The sequence below is a fragment of the Diceros bicornis genome, chromosome 39 (assembly GCF_020826845.1).
Source record: "Diceros bicornis minor isolate mBicDic1 chromosome 39, mDicBic1.mat.cur, whole genome shotgun sequence".
NCBI classification, from domain to species: Eukaryota; Metazoa; Chordata; class Mammalia; order Perissodactyla; family Rhinocerotidae; genus Diceros; species Diceros bicornis.
Genome location: NC_080778.1, coordinates 22836518 through 22849866, shown reverse-complemented (window position 1 = coordinate 22849866; position 13349 = coordinate 22836518). Strand labels below are relative to the sequence as shown.

The 13349-nt window shown below is 44.4% G+C and overlaps 1 protein-coding gene across 3 annotated transcripts in view; it reads right to left on the bottom strand.

The window, feature by feature from the left end:
* The window catches only part of PHACTR2 (phosphatase and actin regulator 2), a 251149-nt gene that overhangs the window by 233792 nt on the left and 4008 nt on the right, over window positions 1–13349 (bottom strand). The window lies entirely within an intron of this gene.

Here is a 13349-nt window from a genome sequence, read left to right as displayed (position 1 = left end):
CCCAAGGCAAAGGCACAGACAAGAGCAAAGCAGGAAACCTCCCACACTAGAAAGGAAGATAAGCATCACAGAAGCCAGAATGGCTTTTATTGAAGGGCATTTCAAAGCAAATATCGACATATATGGCATATTTGTAATTCCTCTGTACGTGGATGTACCTTCACACATCAAAACTGGATTTGAGCCTGAGCAACGACAAGAAGGTACTGAAAACAAGGCAAAAGCAACTGAATAGCAGAAAATACTTGGAACATGTACAACAAAGGATGATTACTCTTAACACACCAAGAGCTAAAAGTCATGAAACAGAAAAATGGACAGAAGAGAAGCACAGGAAGACTAGGGAGGAAAAAAATACCAATGGCTAATAACATAAAAATATAAAATAATATAAAAACATAAAATATTCCCAAGTTCAATAGTGACCAGAGAAATGTACAGTTAGAGACACAATTTATACCTCTTAGACCAGCAGAAGCCAAAAAATGTTAATATTTTCCAGTCCTGGCGAGGATGTGGGGAAACAGACACTCTCACACTTTGCTGAGGGTGTAAATTTGTAGACTTTTAGAGGAAAATATGGCAATGTCTATTAGATTTTAAAAACCGATAACCTTTGATTTGGGAATCTTCTCATGGAAGTACGCAGAAAGATATCTATGTCCAAGGTTCACCAAACATTGTAATATCAAAAAAGTAGGAAAAAAATGGGATGTTTATCAACAGGAAAGTGTTTATACCAAATATGACACATCTAGACGATAAAATTTTCAGCAGCCTTTAAAATGAATGAAGTAGAGTCATGTATATTGACATGAAAGAATGTTCAAGAAAATTTTGAGAAAAAAGGTAGTTTGCATGGATGGACCTTGAGGGTATCATGCTAAGCGGAATAAGTTAGACAGAGAAAGACAAATACTGTATGATTTCACTCATACGTGGAAGATAAACAAACACATAGATACGGAGAACAGATTGGTGGTTACCAGACTGGGGGGAGCGAGTAGGGAAGGGCGAAAGGGGTAAAGGGGCATACGTGTACAGCGATGGATGGAAACTAGACTTTTGATGATGAACAGGATGCAGTCTATACAGAAGTGGAAATATAACGAAATTTATATAATGTTATAAACCAATGTTATCAATAAAAATAAATAGTATAATTTGCAAAGAGCATGCATAGCATAATCCCAAATTTGTGAAAAAATTATTCCTTATATATTTATGTGTGTTTCCACAGAAGCAGTCTCAAAGGACACAGGCTGAAGATATGTGAGGTTGGAGGAATGTGAGAGCAATTACACTTTTTCTTTCATGCACATCTGTATCTGTTGAACTTTTTACATTAAGAATGTATTATTTTAATGATGGAAAAACTATAAACGGAGTTTGCTGAGGTTGGAAAAGTGGAAAATTGTTGTTTCAGTTACTCTTCAATCTCAAGGCAACTTGTTGGAGGTTAGATGAAGAGTTTCTGAAGGTTGTCTATTAGATGAGGTACTTCCACATCATGTTAACCTTAGAGCTAATAGTTAACTTATGTGCTAATTACTGTCTATTAACTAAAGGGAGTGGGGAAGAAGAGGCAGACACCACAGCCCTGTCATACCTGTGGATTCACTTCAGTTGAAGTTGATATGAATGAAACCGTTACCTCCCCAACTTTGCTTTCCACAGTAACGTCATCAAAGGACATGACAGCCCTCCGCCCAAACCCCTCCACTGACTTCCCACCTCACTCAGAAGAAGTCAACATCACTACAAGGGTCTACAGAGGCCCAGGGCCTCCTCGCCTCTCTGAGCTCACACCCTACTGCTCTTTCCCAACACACTCCACCCTTCAGGCCTCTTCTGTTCCTCAGACACAGAAAACATCCCTGCCTCCGCGCCTTTGCCCATGCTCTTCTCTGCCTGGAAGGCTCTTCCCTCAGCTATCCATGCCCAAGGCTCTCTCAGCCACTTCTCTCAGGTGGAACTCAAATATCATCTTCTGGGTGAGGCCTGCTTGGCCACCATATTTCAAGCTGCAATCTCCACACCTCCACCCCAACAGTCCCTCTTGCCCTCCTCGACTTTATTATCACCATCTAATATTCTTTATTTATATTGTTGATTGTCTCTCTCCCCTGACAAACAATCTCTCCATGACCAAACTCGAGCCAGGCTCCTCTGAGCCCTCTTCTTGACTAGGCCTCAACCTTGGTCTCTAAATGTCTGAACAAACACTAACATAGTTTCTAAGAGCTCAAGGCCACATGCCTAGGATGACCTAGCCCCCTCTTAAAGTGCCTGCCTAAGAAAACTCAAGGCAGCCAAAAGAATTTACTATTGGTTCCAACCAACACCTGAAGATAGGGCCCCTGTCTCCCAGCCTCTGTGGGAGGGGAGGAGCCTAAAGTTAACAAACCCAGATGAGTTTCACGTGGACCAACCTCCTTCCCATTCTTTTGTAATTTTGCACTTCCCTGACACTACTAAGCCCCTGCTCACTCCCCTCCCCGCTCCTTCATTTTCCTTTTCAAAGGCCCAGTCACCGCTCTACAAATCAAAGTTGAGTTCAGTTCACACTGGACTCTCTTCCCCATTGCGGTAGTTATTACTGGTTAAAATCTGACCTTTCCACTTCAACTAGCTTTGTCGACCTTGCACATTCCTCACTATAACGTAGGCTCCGTGGGCTGGATTCTGTTTTTTCACTGGCCTGTAGTAGAGACTCAGTGAATACTCAGTAAATACTTGTTGATCACTGATGGATCAACAATTGTCTATGGATTTTAGTTCCTGAGCCTCACTTCTGGGCTAGGATAAGCATGTTTAAGCTTTTGGATGAAATATCATTGCTCACTTCACTCCTTAAATACCTGGCAAATGACAGGAGGCTGAACATCCCAGATCGTGCCAGTCTTCCTAAACTCATCTTCAATTTGTTTTTAATCCTGATGGAGTACCATCAGCTACATGCTTAATATCATTCATAAACATACTCCACCAAGCACAGAATGCCACGCACAGGAAAGATCACTGAAAGGTGCTGTACGAATAGTATTTGCTTCCCAGGAAGACTTTTATTATTGGTTGTGATTGCCCCCCCTGCTTTATTTCCATTTGTGGTCCTGGTCCTGAAACTTCCCTTCAACTCTAACTCCCCTAGCGATTCCCTGGGTTTCCATTCCCAGAACTTCATGGAAAGTGCTTTGGCTGTGCATTCCAGCAAATTCCTTCAGATGCAATCCAAAGATGTCTTTTCAGCAATTATTTTTGAGGGTCTCTTAGGTGATTTGAGTGCTGCTAACCTCCATCACCATACTCTTTCTCCTTTATTCTCATTTCTCTTTCAGCTGTTGCTGCTCACCATTTTTCGGTGACTACAAATAGTCCCGATATTATCAGTCATTTCCAACAAATGCTTTATAAGCAACACTATGGGTGAAGCACGATGGAGATTACAAAAGTCTAATACTCGAATGCCACCCCAAAGCCAGAGGAGACAGTCTATACTCACATGAAAAGTTAAAGTTTCCTGCATAGTGGATGCTTAGTAATTGTTTGTTGAATGAAGCGGCTACATAGGAAAATTCTAGTAATATCCAAGGCAATAATAAACTGCCATGACTGACACAATCAATAAGTCAAAGTTCTCCATTTAGAGCTGGAGCCTCTCCCCATAGTTACAGTTCTCTCCTCTACAGGTATTTCCCCTGGGTATTGTAACATCAACCATGGTTGACAAAACTAACATATCTTCTCATTGCATCCTCAAACCTGACTATTTTCTGACATCCTCATAATTATTAGGGGCACCACCAACATTCTGATACTCAGGTGCATCTTAGCATCTTCAGGCTCTTTAGAAGGAGATCCATGCCCATCCATCATGGCAGTAGCTCCTGAGGGATCCTGGCCCTGATCTGGGCATCAATAACCTCAACTCCAGTCTCTATCAGACCGTCCTTCTTCTACTCAACAAAAGCCATCACAGACACTGAGAAGTAAAGAATTAAAAATGCTCCACAATCCTAAAACTTTCCAAAAGAGTATATTCATCTTTCACTCTTGTCTTTTCATGTTTTGGGTAATGCCATCTTAAAAGATGGATTGGGGGGGGCAGCCCAGTGGCGTAGTGGTTAAGTTCACACACTCCACTTTGGCGGCCCTGGGATCGCAGGTTTGGATCCCGGGCATGGACCTATGCACCGCTCATCAAGCCACGCTGTGGTGGCATCCCACATACAAAACAGAGGAAGATGGGCACAGATGTTAGCTCACAGCTAATCTTCCTCAGCCAAAAGAGGAAGATTGACAGGGGTTAGCTCAGGGCCAATCTTCCTCACAAAAAAAAAAAAAGATGGATTTAGGTTTTGAGTTTCCAGTGAATAAAATCTTTTAATCTTTAGTAAAACAAATTCTCCTTCTACCTCTTAATCCTGCTATCTGAAAACCCTCTAGATACTAGACACTAGAGGGCTCACAGATAAGTCCCAGGAACCAAGCCACATGGGCGCTCTTGAAGCGAAATGTCCTGCATAGGTGGAAGATCTAAAGCTCCCCCTCTCAAAATCTTTCAGAGCTTCCATCTACTATAAATAATATATAGTAAGGTTTACCAAACAGGAAAGCAAGAGTAGAATTTCAAGCACTATGGAAGTTTCCATGGATGGAATTTTAAGGTCCATTAGTGCTAGAAGGAATCTATCCTTCAAATAGTTGACCAGCCCAATAAAAGCCATCCACAGTGGTTTGCTCCTCAAAGTGTGGTTCATGGACCAGCAGTATCAGCAAAACTTAGAGGGCTATTAGAAAATGCGGAAGCCCCATCTCCACCCCAAACCTACTGAATTTCAACAAGATCCCCAGTACTGTGATTCATAACCATAGTAACATTTGAGAAATACTACATTAGATAATATAAATCTGTCACCTAAATCAGATATGAACTCCGTGAGAGGTCTGGGCAACAGGCCATTACAGTTGATTTGAGTTGTCCACTGACACATTGAAACATCACCCCAATAGCCATCTAGAAGGAAATGGTAGCCTCGGTGCTTTCTGGTGTGGCTGACTGTGGCTGCCTCTGTTGCCTGTTGACTATTAACAGAGCAGCAAGATGATAATGGCAGAAAACCACAGCCCGGGATTAAGGGCTTCCTTGATGGGGCACAGGGACCAGCTGAATCATATCGAGACACCTCCACCCCCAGTCCTCGTAATACTTTAGCACAGGTGAGGGCTTGCAAAAATGAACATCAAGGGAAGCCTTGGAGGAAGAGGGCTCAAAGAGCAACCGTTCAAGTAGATGTGTGCAGAGTGGGAGGGAGGGGTGGCAGCCAGGCAGCCTGAAGGGGGAGTGGGGCAGGGACATTTGTACGCAGATTTTGATGGACAAGGCAAGTTTTTCAGCACCAGAAAGTTCAAAACACCTTTTTGCTTTTGTAGATGCTTGGCAGCTGCCCAGTCCCTCCGGTGTGTTCCTGGGCCTGAGCAAACACTCCCATCTTCCCAATGCCTGAGGTCAAAGATTCCTATCAGGTGCCAGCCCTCTGGGAATTTGTCAGCTGCCTCAAGAGCAGTCATCCCAGCGAAAAACTACCAATCGTGATCTGGATAATCACATGGGACCTCATGCCAACTCTAAACCCTTGCTGAGAAATGTTTAATCAGATCAGGCCAGAGGAATGCCATCCCATACCCCAAACAAGCCCCAGAAGCGAAGGTCACCGTCTGGGAGAATGTAATCCCCAGAGAGCCAGGGTCTGAATTAGCCTCACTAGCACAGGGTTCCACGTGGAAAGAGGTCCAGGTCTGATCTGCCGTGTGACGCCCACTAGTAATGTTCCTACAGGAAGGGGGAGGTCTGGAAAAAGAGCACTGAGGGCGGAATGGAAATAAAAGGGGCCCAGAGGGCACCACAGTGATGTGCCCCCTACAGCCGGTGTGGTGGCTGTGGGGAGGACATCAGGTATCCTGTCAGTGGGGCAAGAGAGAAGAATGTCTGTCTTCATGGCCTCACTTCTCCCCTATCTTCTTTATATATATTCCTCCAGCCATGAGATCTGCTCCCTCGTGACCCACCCTCCAACAGGTACCCCACCTGCGCCCCAGCCAACGACCTCCATCATCCTTGCTCCTCTTCTCTTGTTCCCTAGGAAAACCCCTCCTTCTTGCTTCCTTCCCCATAACTCCAAACAACCCCCTGAGCCACTTCATTGTAGATGAATATTTTCTTATTCTACATAATTTTCTCATCTTGCCCTTTTTCTTCTTTCTTACCTTAACAGCCATTTGGCTTTTCTCAGTGACACTTTTGCTTCCCAGAAGCCCAGGAAGTCCTCACCTCGCCAGTCCTCTGGTACCCTGAGGTGATGGATACTTCTGGCGTGTCTTCCCAGGCCCCCTCATCTCTTATCTAAGAACTATCCTCTCTACACCTACAAGAGTACATTCCAGTGCCTCACCTGTCCCACATGACGGACATAGCTGGTTACGGGGATGGCTACCTGGCCCAGGCTGGGCGTTTGGAATTGGGATCCAAGGCACTGAGGAGTCTCTCTGTCAGCTTGAACTGAAGATGTGTAAATTTGGGAACTCTGAGGTAAACGTGCTCATAGCAGCAGAGAAATATGGTACGGGTGAATGGGTGGGTGGATGGGTGGATGGATGGATGGATGGATGGATAGATGGATGGATGGATGAATGGATGGATGGACGGACGGACGGATGGATGGATGGATGGACAGATGGATGGATGGATGAATGGACAGATGGATGGATGGAAAGATAAAAGGATGGGTGGGTAAATGCACTGATGGATGGAAAGATAGATGACAGATAGATAGATCGGTCCCTAGAAAGAAAAAGTGATGGAGAGATGGAGAAAGAATGCCCTCCTTAGCTACAGGCAACTTATCGGTTCCTGGTTCTAGGCCCTCACGATACTCAACTCTACTTCCAGGTTTTGGGATGCTTTTATATCCTTATTAAACAAACAAACAAACAAACAAAAAACTCTCTTCTTTTGCTCAAACAAGGGCTATGGAAATGTGTTCATTTTGATGAAATCTTTGCTATGACTTAGTAATTCTCTTATTCATATCTTATTGAGTCCCTCCCACAAATGTCACAGTGGTCTTTGTACTTTCTTAATCTCATAGTCACTATGTTAACAGTCCAAACTGACCCACTTGGTTAGCATATGCTACCTTGCAAAGTTACATATTTTGGGGGTATGAAGTATTACTATAAAGTAACGACTTAGGGGCCGGCCCCGTGGCTTAGTGGTTAAGTGTGCGCGCTCCACTACTGGTGGCCCGGGTTCGGATCCAGGGCACGCACCGACGCACCGCTTCTCCGGCCATGCTGAGGCCACGTCCCACAAACAGCAACTAGAAGGATGTGCAGCTATGACATACAACTATCTACTGGGGCTTTGGGGAAAGAAAAGGAGGAGGATTGGCAATAGATGTTAGCTCAGAGCCAGTCTTCCTCAGCAAAAAAAAAAAAGAGGAGGATTAGCATGGATGTTAGCTCAGGGCTGATCTTCTTCACAAAAAAATAAATAAATAAATAAAATTAAAAAAAATAAAGTAATGACTTAGATGTCCAAATGCTTGTTATTCCCACCAAAATAATCATGCTGGGAGACAATAAATGTATTCCTACAATGTGGCCAGTATCCCGGCCATTTCTGGAATGCCACTTTAAATCCTCCCCAATAACAGTAAATCTGTGTCTCTGAAAGGCAAACTTGATTTTTAGAAAGAGCTACAATTGTGCTATAATCAGGGTAAGTGGATAAAGGAGGGAATCAAACATTTTAGTCATAAAACTTTTGTTAAACACTGTTTTACCTGGTAAAATCATAATTAGAATAAGCATATACTTTCCAATATGCCAACCGTAAAAGATAACATTCATTTGAAGACATAAGTTCTATTACATTTGTTTAATTTTTTTATGCTGAGGAATATTTGTCCTGAGCTAACATCTGTGCCAATCTTCCTCTATTATTTATGTAGGTTGTGGCCACAGCATGGCCACCAATGAGTGGTTAGGTCTGCGCCTGGGAACCGAACCCAGGCTGCTGAAGCGGTGCATGCCAAACTGAACCACTAGGCCACAGGGCTGGCCCCATACATTTATTAAATATAAATCACATTCTTGTTTTTGGGGAGGAAGACTGGCCCTGAGCTAACATCTGATAAATCACATTCTTTACCATTATCACATCTTTCTGTCATCTTCATCTAGGCAGGTGGGGCAGAAATAAAAGAATTATAATGCTCAGTAGGTTGGAGAAGAAGGGTTTAATATATGTTTGTTATCAATGTTTAGGGTACTTTATTATTATTTAGTAGAAATTATACCTCTAAAGAAGATAGACCAAACATTCAGGTAGGTTAAAATATCCATGAAGACAAACGCAGTTTACAGACCAACATTGATGACCTGAATCATGGGCACAAATTACAGCTCATGCCCCTAAAATACGGGAGCTGCTGATCCAAAACTGAAGCATCACCCCTATGAATATGCCTTCCCTAGTCGCAGTCCTGAGCCCTGGATAGGGCTAAGGTGCTTTTCTTTAAGTCACAAGTTTCTTCCTGTTATGAGGGATAAGCAGCAGCTACTTTTTCTCAAGCCTTCACAGAGGCATCGAGAAACTGCACAGTAAGGTATATAAATGTCAAGTTTGAGCCAATAGGTCACAAAGTGAGCTAGATCTCAGAAACCTTTCGAAGGCAAGCTGGTGCAACCTACTTCTTTGTGCCAATTTCAGCTAGTGTGCTGAAAGACAATGAGTCACCTGGGATGGTATTTTAAAACCACTGAAGCTGCTTCAGTGTTTTTTTTTTTTTCCTGAGCTTCGCTGTAACTGAAACTACACTTGTACTCTGAGACAAGGTATGGTCTTGTGCGTGAATTAGACACGACTCTGAGATTGGGTAGTTTTAGGTCAAAAGAATGCCCCAAAGTAATGATCGTTGAAGGGTGCTAGCCTGTAAATACTGGATCCCAGAATCCCATCACAATTAATCCAAATTTGCTGTTTACACTAGAAATTGGAAGTGTTGGGGGTACCTTAAAATGGACAGACGGTTGGGGCTTTTGATAGAAGTAGATGTCTATTCTGATGATGTCTCTCATAATGGTATTTGTAGAATAGAAAATGGTGCAATTTCCACCCTGCTGGGCGGATATATAGGAGTTGTTTGCTATGAGGGAGGATGGATATACACTAAGGGGGCATGCCGTAAGGAAGAGAGTGTGGGCGTGGAAGTCATAAAGATTTGAGTATTGGTTCTGACTTTCCTGCTACCTGTGGGACTTAGGGGATTACTCCATCTTTCTGAAGCCAAGCTCTTTATCTGAAAAAATGGAGCTGATACATAGTTATGTCCCAGGGTTGCTATAAAGATGGCATGTGATAGCGTGTGTAAATAACACAGGACTGGATTAGCATGAGAGTTCACTTCCTTCTAACCTCTCTTGCCAACACTCCTGCATCCAACGTCCAGCCGTGCTCTCCCAGGAGGCTGCAGAACCCCCGTTACTCAGACTCCATCACGGCCACCCTCAGCCTGGACTGACACTCACGACTTCCCTTTCGCAAACTTCTTCTATCGATGTTGCAAAGTAAAGTTTGCACAATACGCCCAAGGAAGCCCTAATTATCTGGTGAGTGGCTCTTCAAAAATACCCTGGTTAGTTATTTTTTTAATTTCAAAACATTTGGCAATCATAGCTTTTACCCAATCTTCTATTTATTTTTTTATCATTTTTGCCTAGTTTTCAATTGAGAGATCCTTGACGTCAAAAGAACTGACTTGTAGGTAATTCATGCATTAACTCTGTAAATATCTAGTAAGCACCTAGTATATACCAGCCCTCTGTGAGGCACTGAGGATGAGAAATAAATAAAACATACATTTTGTTGTCAATGATTCTACAGTATGAGACAGGAGACAAATCCATGCATACTTTTAATATACTCTAGGAAGTCCCATAACAGAAGGATGTAAAGGGTACCACCCTTTACACGGTGCTGTAAAGATCAAATGCGCTTTTCACACATTGCAGCCTCACCAGAATCCTATGAGCTAGGTGTCACTGTTAGTAACCATTTCCAGGACAGACATCAGGAAGCCAAGCAGAGAGAGAGGAAGTAAGCTGACCAAGATCACACAGATAGTAACCAGAATTCTGGGTCTCAGATCTGGGCTGTCTCTGTCCTTTCCACCACTATCCCTCAGTGTTCACATCAGAATACACTCAGAACATACCCCCATCAAGCTTGCAAAAGCCTTACCAATGTCACCTAAATGGTGTCTCCCGGGAAACACTCGACACAGGAACCTCTCATTCTCTGGCCATGGCCTAGCACCCTAGTCTCCCCTCTTTCCCCTCTCCCACAGGAACCCTACTGAGACCCAAACGAACTGCTGAGGGTTTTCGGATGACGTTGGGCTGTTTCAGGCCTTGATGCTTTTGTGAACACTGTTTCCTCTCCCCAAACCCTCCTCCTCCACCCTACCCAACTCCATCTTCCTGTTCCTCCTCGTGCATGGAGATCGCACAGGTTTCACCTCTTCCGGGAAGCCCTTTCTGATTACCCTCCCCCAAGCCATTTCCTCAAGCTGAGCCTCCTGTGTTCTCCCCCAGGCTCAGGACAGGGCACAGTCATAGCTCACACTTGACTGTATTGCAGCTGTGGGTTTATTTGCCTGTCTTCCCCCCACTAGACTGTGAGTTCCTTAAGGATGTCTTTGCAGCTTCTGTGTTTAGCCCATTAGCTATTTGTTGATTGAATGAATGAGTGAAAAATCAAGATATGCTCCCCCGCCTAGCATTCCCCTGCAGTAGCTGGAACTCAAAATAAATCCACAGCTTGGCCGTCAGTCTCAGAGCTACCATTGAACTACCGAGGCAAACTAAAGCTTGCCCAGTTGAGGTATAATTAGCTCTTCATGCATCCTCTGAAAACAAGAACAGAAGGAATCATCATTATCACCATCAGTCATTCTTTTGAGCATAATCATGGCAAATAACAGTAGCTTAGATCACCAGACATGCTGCTGTATCTGGCCTGCCACTCTTTCTGCTTTCAATCTTACCCCCAAAATTGCAGAACCACGTCTGCTCACCTCTGTACAGCCAGTGTCTAGAACAGTGACTGGCACATAGCAGCCCTCGCCTCAATAAATATTAGTTGAATGAATGAATGAATGAATGGATGAATGGAAACTGCCCAGGCTCGGTTCTTTCTAAGTGGCCATATTGGCCCTGTGTGATGACTTCACCCTCCAGACCACAACTGGTTTGAGTTGGGGTGAGTATTGGATCAAAGACAGACAATCCATAGGCTTCTCTGTGACCTATGACCTATGGCCTGCTCTGAAAAGGTGGCTTCAAATCGTAGATCTCTTCTAAGGGAATTTGAACTAAGAAATACAAAGAAATTTTTCCGGGTAAACACAGGGATGAGAGCTAAGAGGAAGCAAAGTGAAGCTTGCTGTAGGGTAGCGTGGAAGCCATGATGTGGGCTTTGTAAGTAGATGGATGAGGAGGCATCTGAGGAGGAGAAGCTGTTCCCATTAGAGAGTAAGAACGCTGGCCAGCAGAGAGCAAAGAGAAGCTCAATGTCAGGTGGGACGGCGCCATCCTTGAGAAAGTGCTGGAGAGGGAAAGAGGAACTGGGCCCTCGGGTTGCCTCAGCTCCTGACAACTTTCAGGTCTCAGCTCCAGGTCAAGTGCAACCTCACTTAACCGGTACGTCCTTACTCAACAGGGGAAGATGATTTTTAGTGTTCCACCCCCTGCTACAGGTAACAGGTGAGGCTGAATTTTAAAATGTGCCAACCGCGGAGACAGGGCCATCACCAGCTTACCTGGCGCCTTTGTGAGAAACGGACAAAAGGCGCCCCTTCTGGGATGAAGCCTGACCGATGGTCAGCTCCTAGCTGGAAGAGAAGACTGTGGCCTTCGCAAAAAGAAAAAGGTTCCCTCCTTGGGGGAGGGGGAGGGGAGGGCGCAAGTCTACACCAGGCTGCACAGGTTGACCAAGCAGCTTGACCAAGGCAGGGCACAGGCCGGATCATAGCCCCTTTGTCCGCTCTGCCCCACACACTTTTTCACTGCCCAGGCTGCCCCACCTTTCCGGGCAGGGCAGCCTGGCTCTTCTCCGAGAAGGCAGAAACAGCAAATAAACTTAGAGCCAGATGGTCTTTGTGTGGTCAAAAACCACTCTGAGTTATGCAATGGAGAGTGAGCAGGCATCCATTGTTCCCGGCGTAGGGGAGTTCCCACCCAGCTGCGACTGGGGCCCAGAAGCCCTTGGGACCCAGCCACCCTGACACAGCATGATGCTTCGGGAACAGTGGAGGAACAGGCAAGCATCAACTGGAAGGGCTGTAACCTTGGCGGTCACTGAGAGGTGTGAATAGGCAAGGACTTCCCCCAGTGGAACAGGTAAGCATCAACTGTAGACCGGGTCGGGACAGCAGCGCCTCATGGCAGTGGCCAGGCAGCAGTGGGTCTGGACTGACGGAACATCCAGGTTTGCCAAATTTCTCCCTCCACTCAGCACTCAACACACCAAGGATGAACGACGCAAGAATAAGATACTGGATTTGCCGTTACCTATCACCTACATATACCAGGGCAAAGGGATGCTGGAGAGATGAGTCAGGGTACCAGAAGAGATGAGACCAGGTCTGTCCACAAAGCTCATTAAGTGGTCCACTTTCTCCTGCCTCCTTTGTTGAGTCGGCTCAAATGGTTCTCCATTCTGCGCAGCCCTACGGGCAAGACTGAGTCATCGCTTAAAGGCAGCAAACACCTCTCGGCCCTCCCTGCAGCACAACAGGTCTGGCATAGTGCCTGGCACACGGCAGGTCCACAGTCAGTACTTACTGAGAGCTTACAACAGGAGTAAGTCCTGGCCTGTGTTCTAAGGTTCTTTACTCACTAAACATTCGGCTTATCAGAAGAGTACATCAGAACACACTGAATACATTAACGTTCCTAACGCGGAAAAAGATTGGTCTGAAAATTAAGAGAACACCTGTCCATATACCATGAAAAGCTTGTTTCAGAATTTTATTTTTTTAGTGGCTAAAACATAACTTTATTTACAAAGAAATACTAGATTTTAAAAATCCAGAACTCTTGTTGGATTCCAGAACTGTGAATTCCAAAACCATAAAACTCAATAAAAGGGCTTAGGCATCAATTCCAATGTTATTTGTTATATTTTAAAAATGTACTTATTTGAAAATATATGGCTTTCTTCATATTTTTGGTATGGATTTTAAAATATAAAACTATGGTTTTTGCTGACAAAGCACATGCACTTT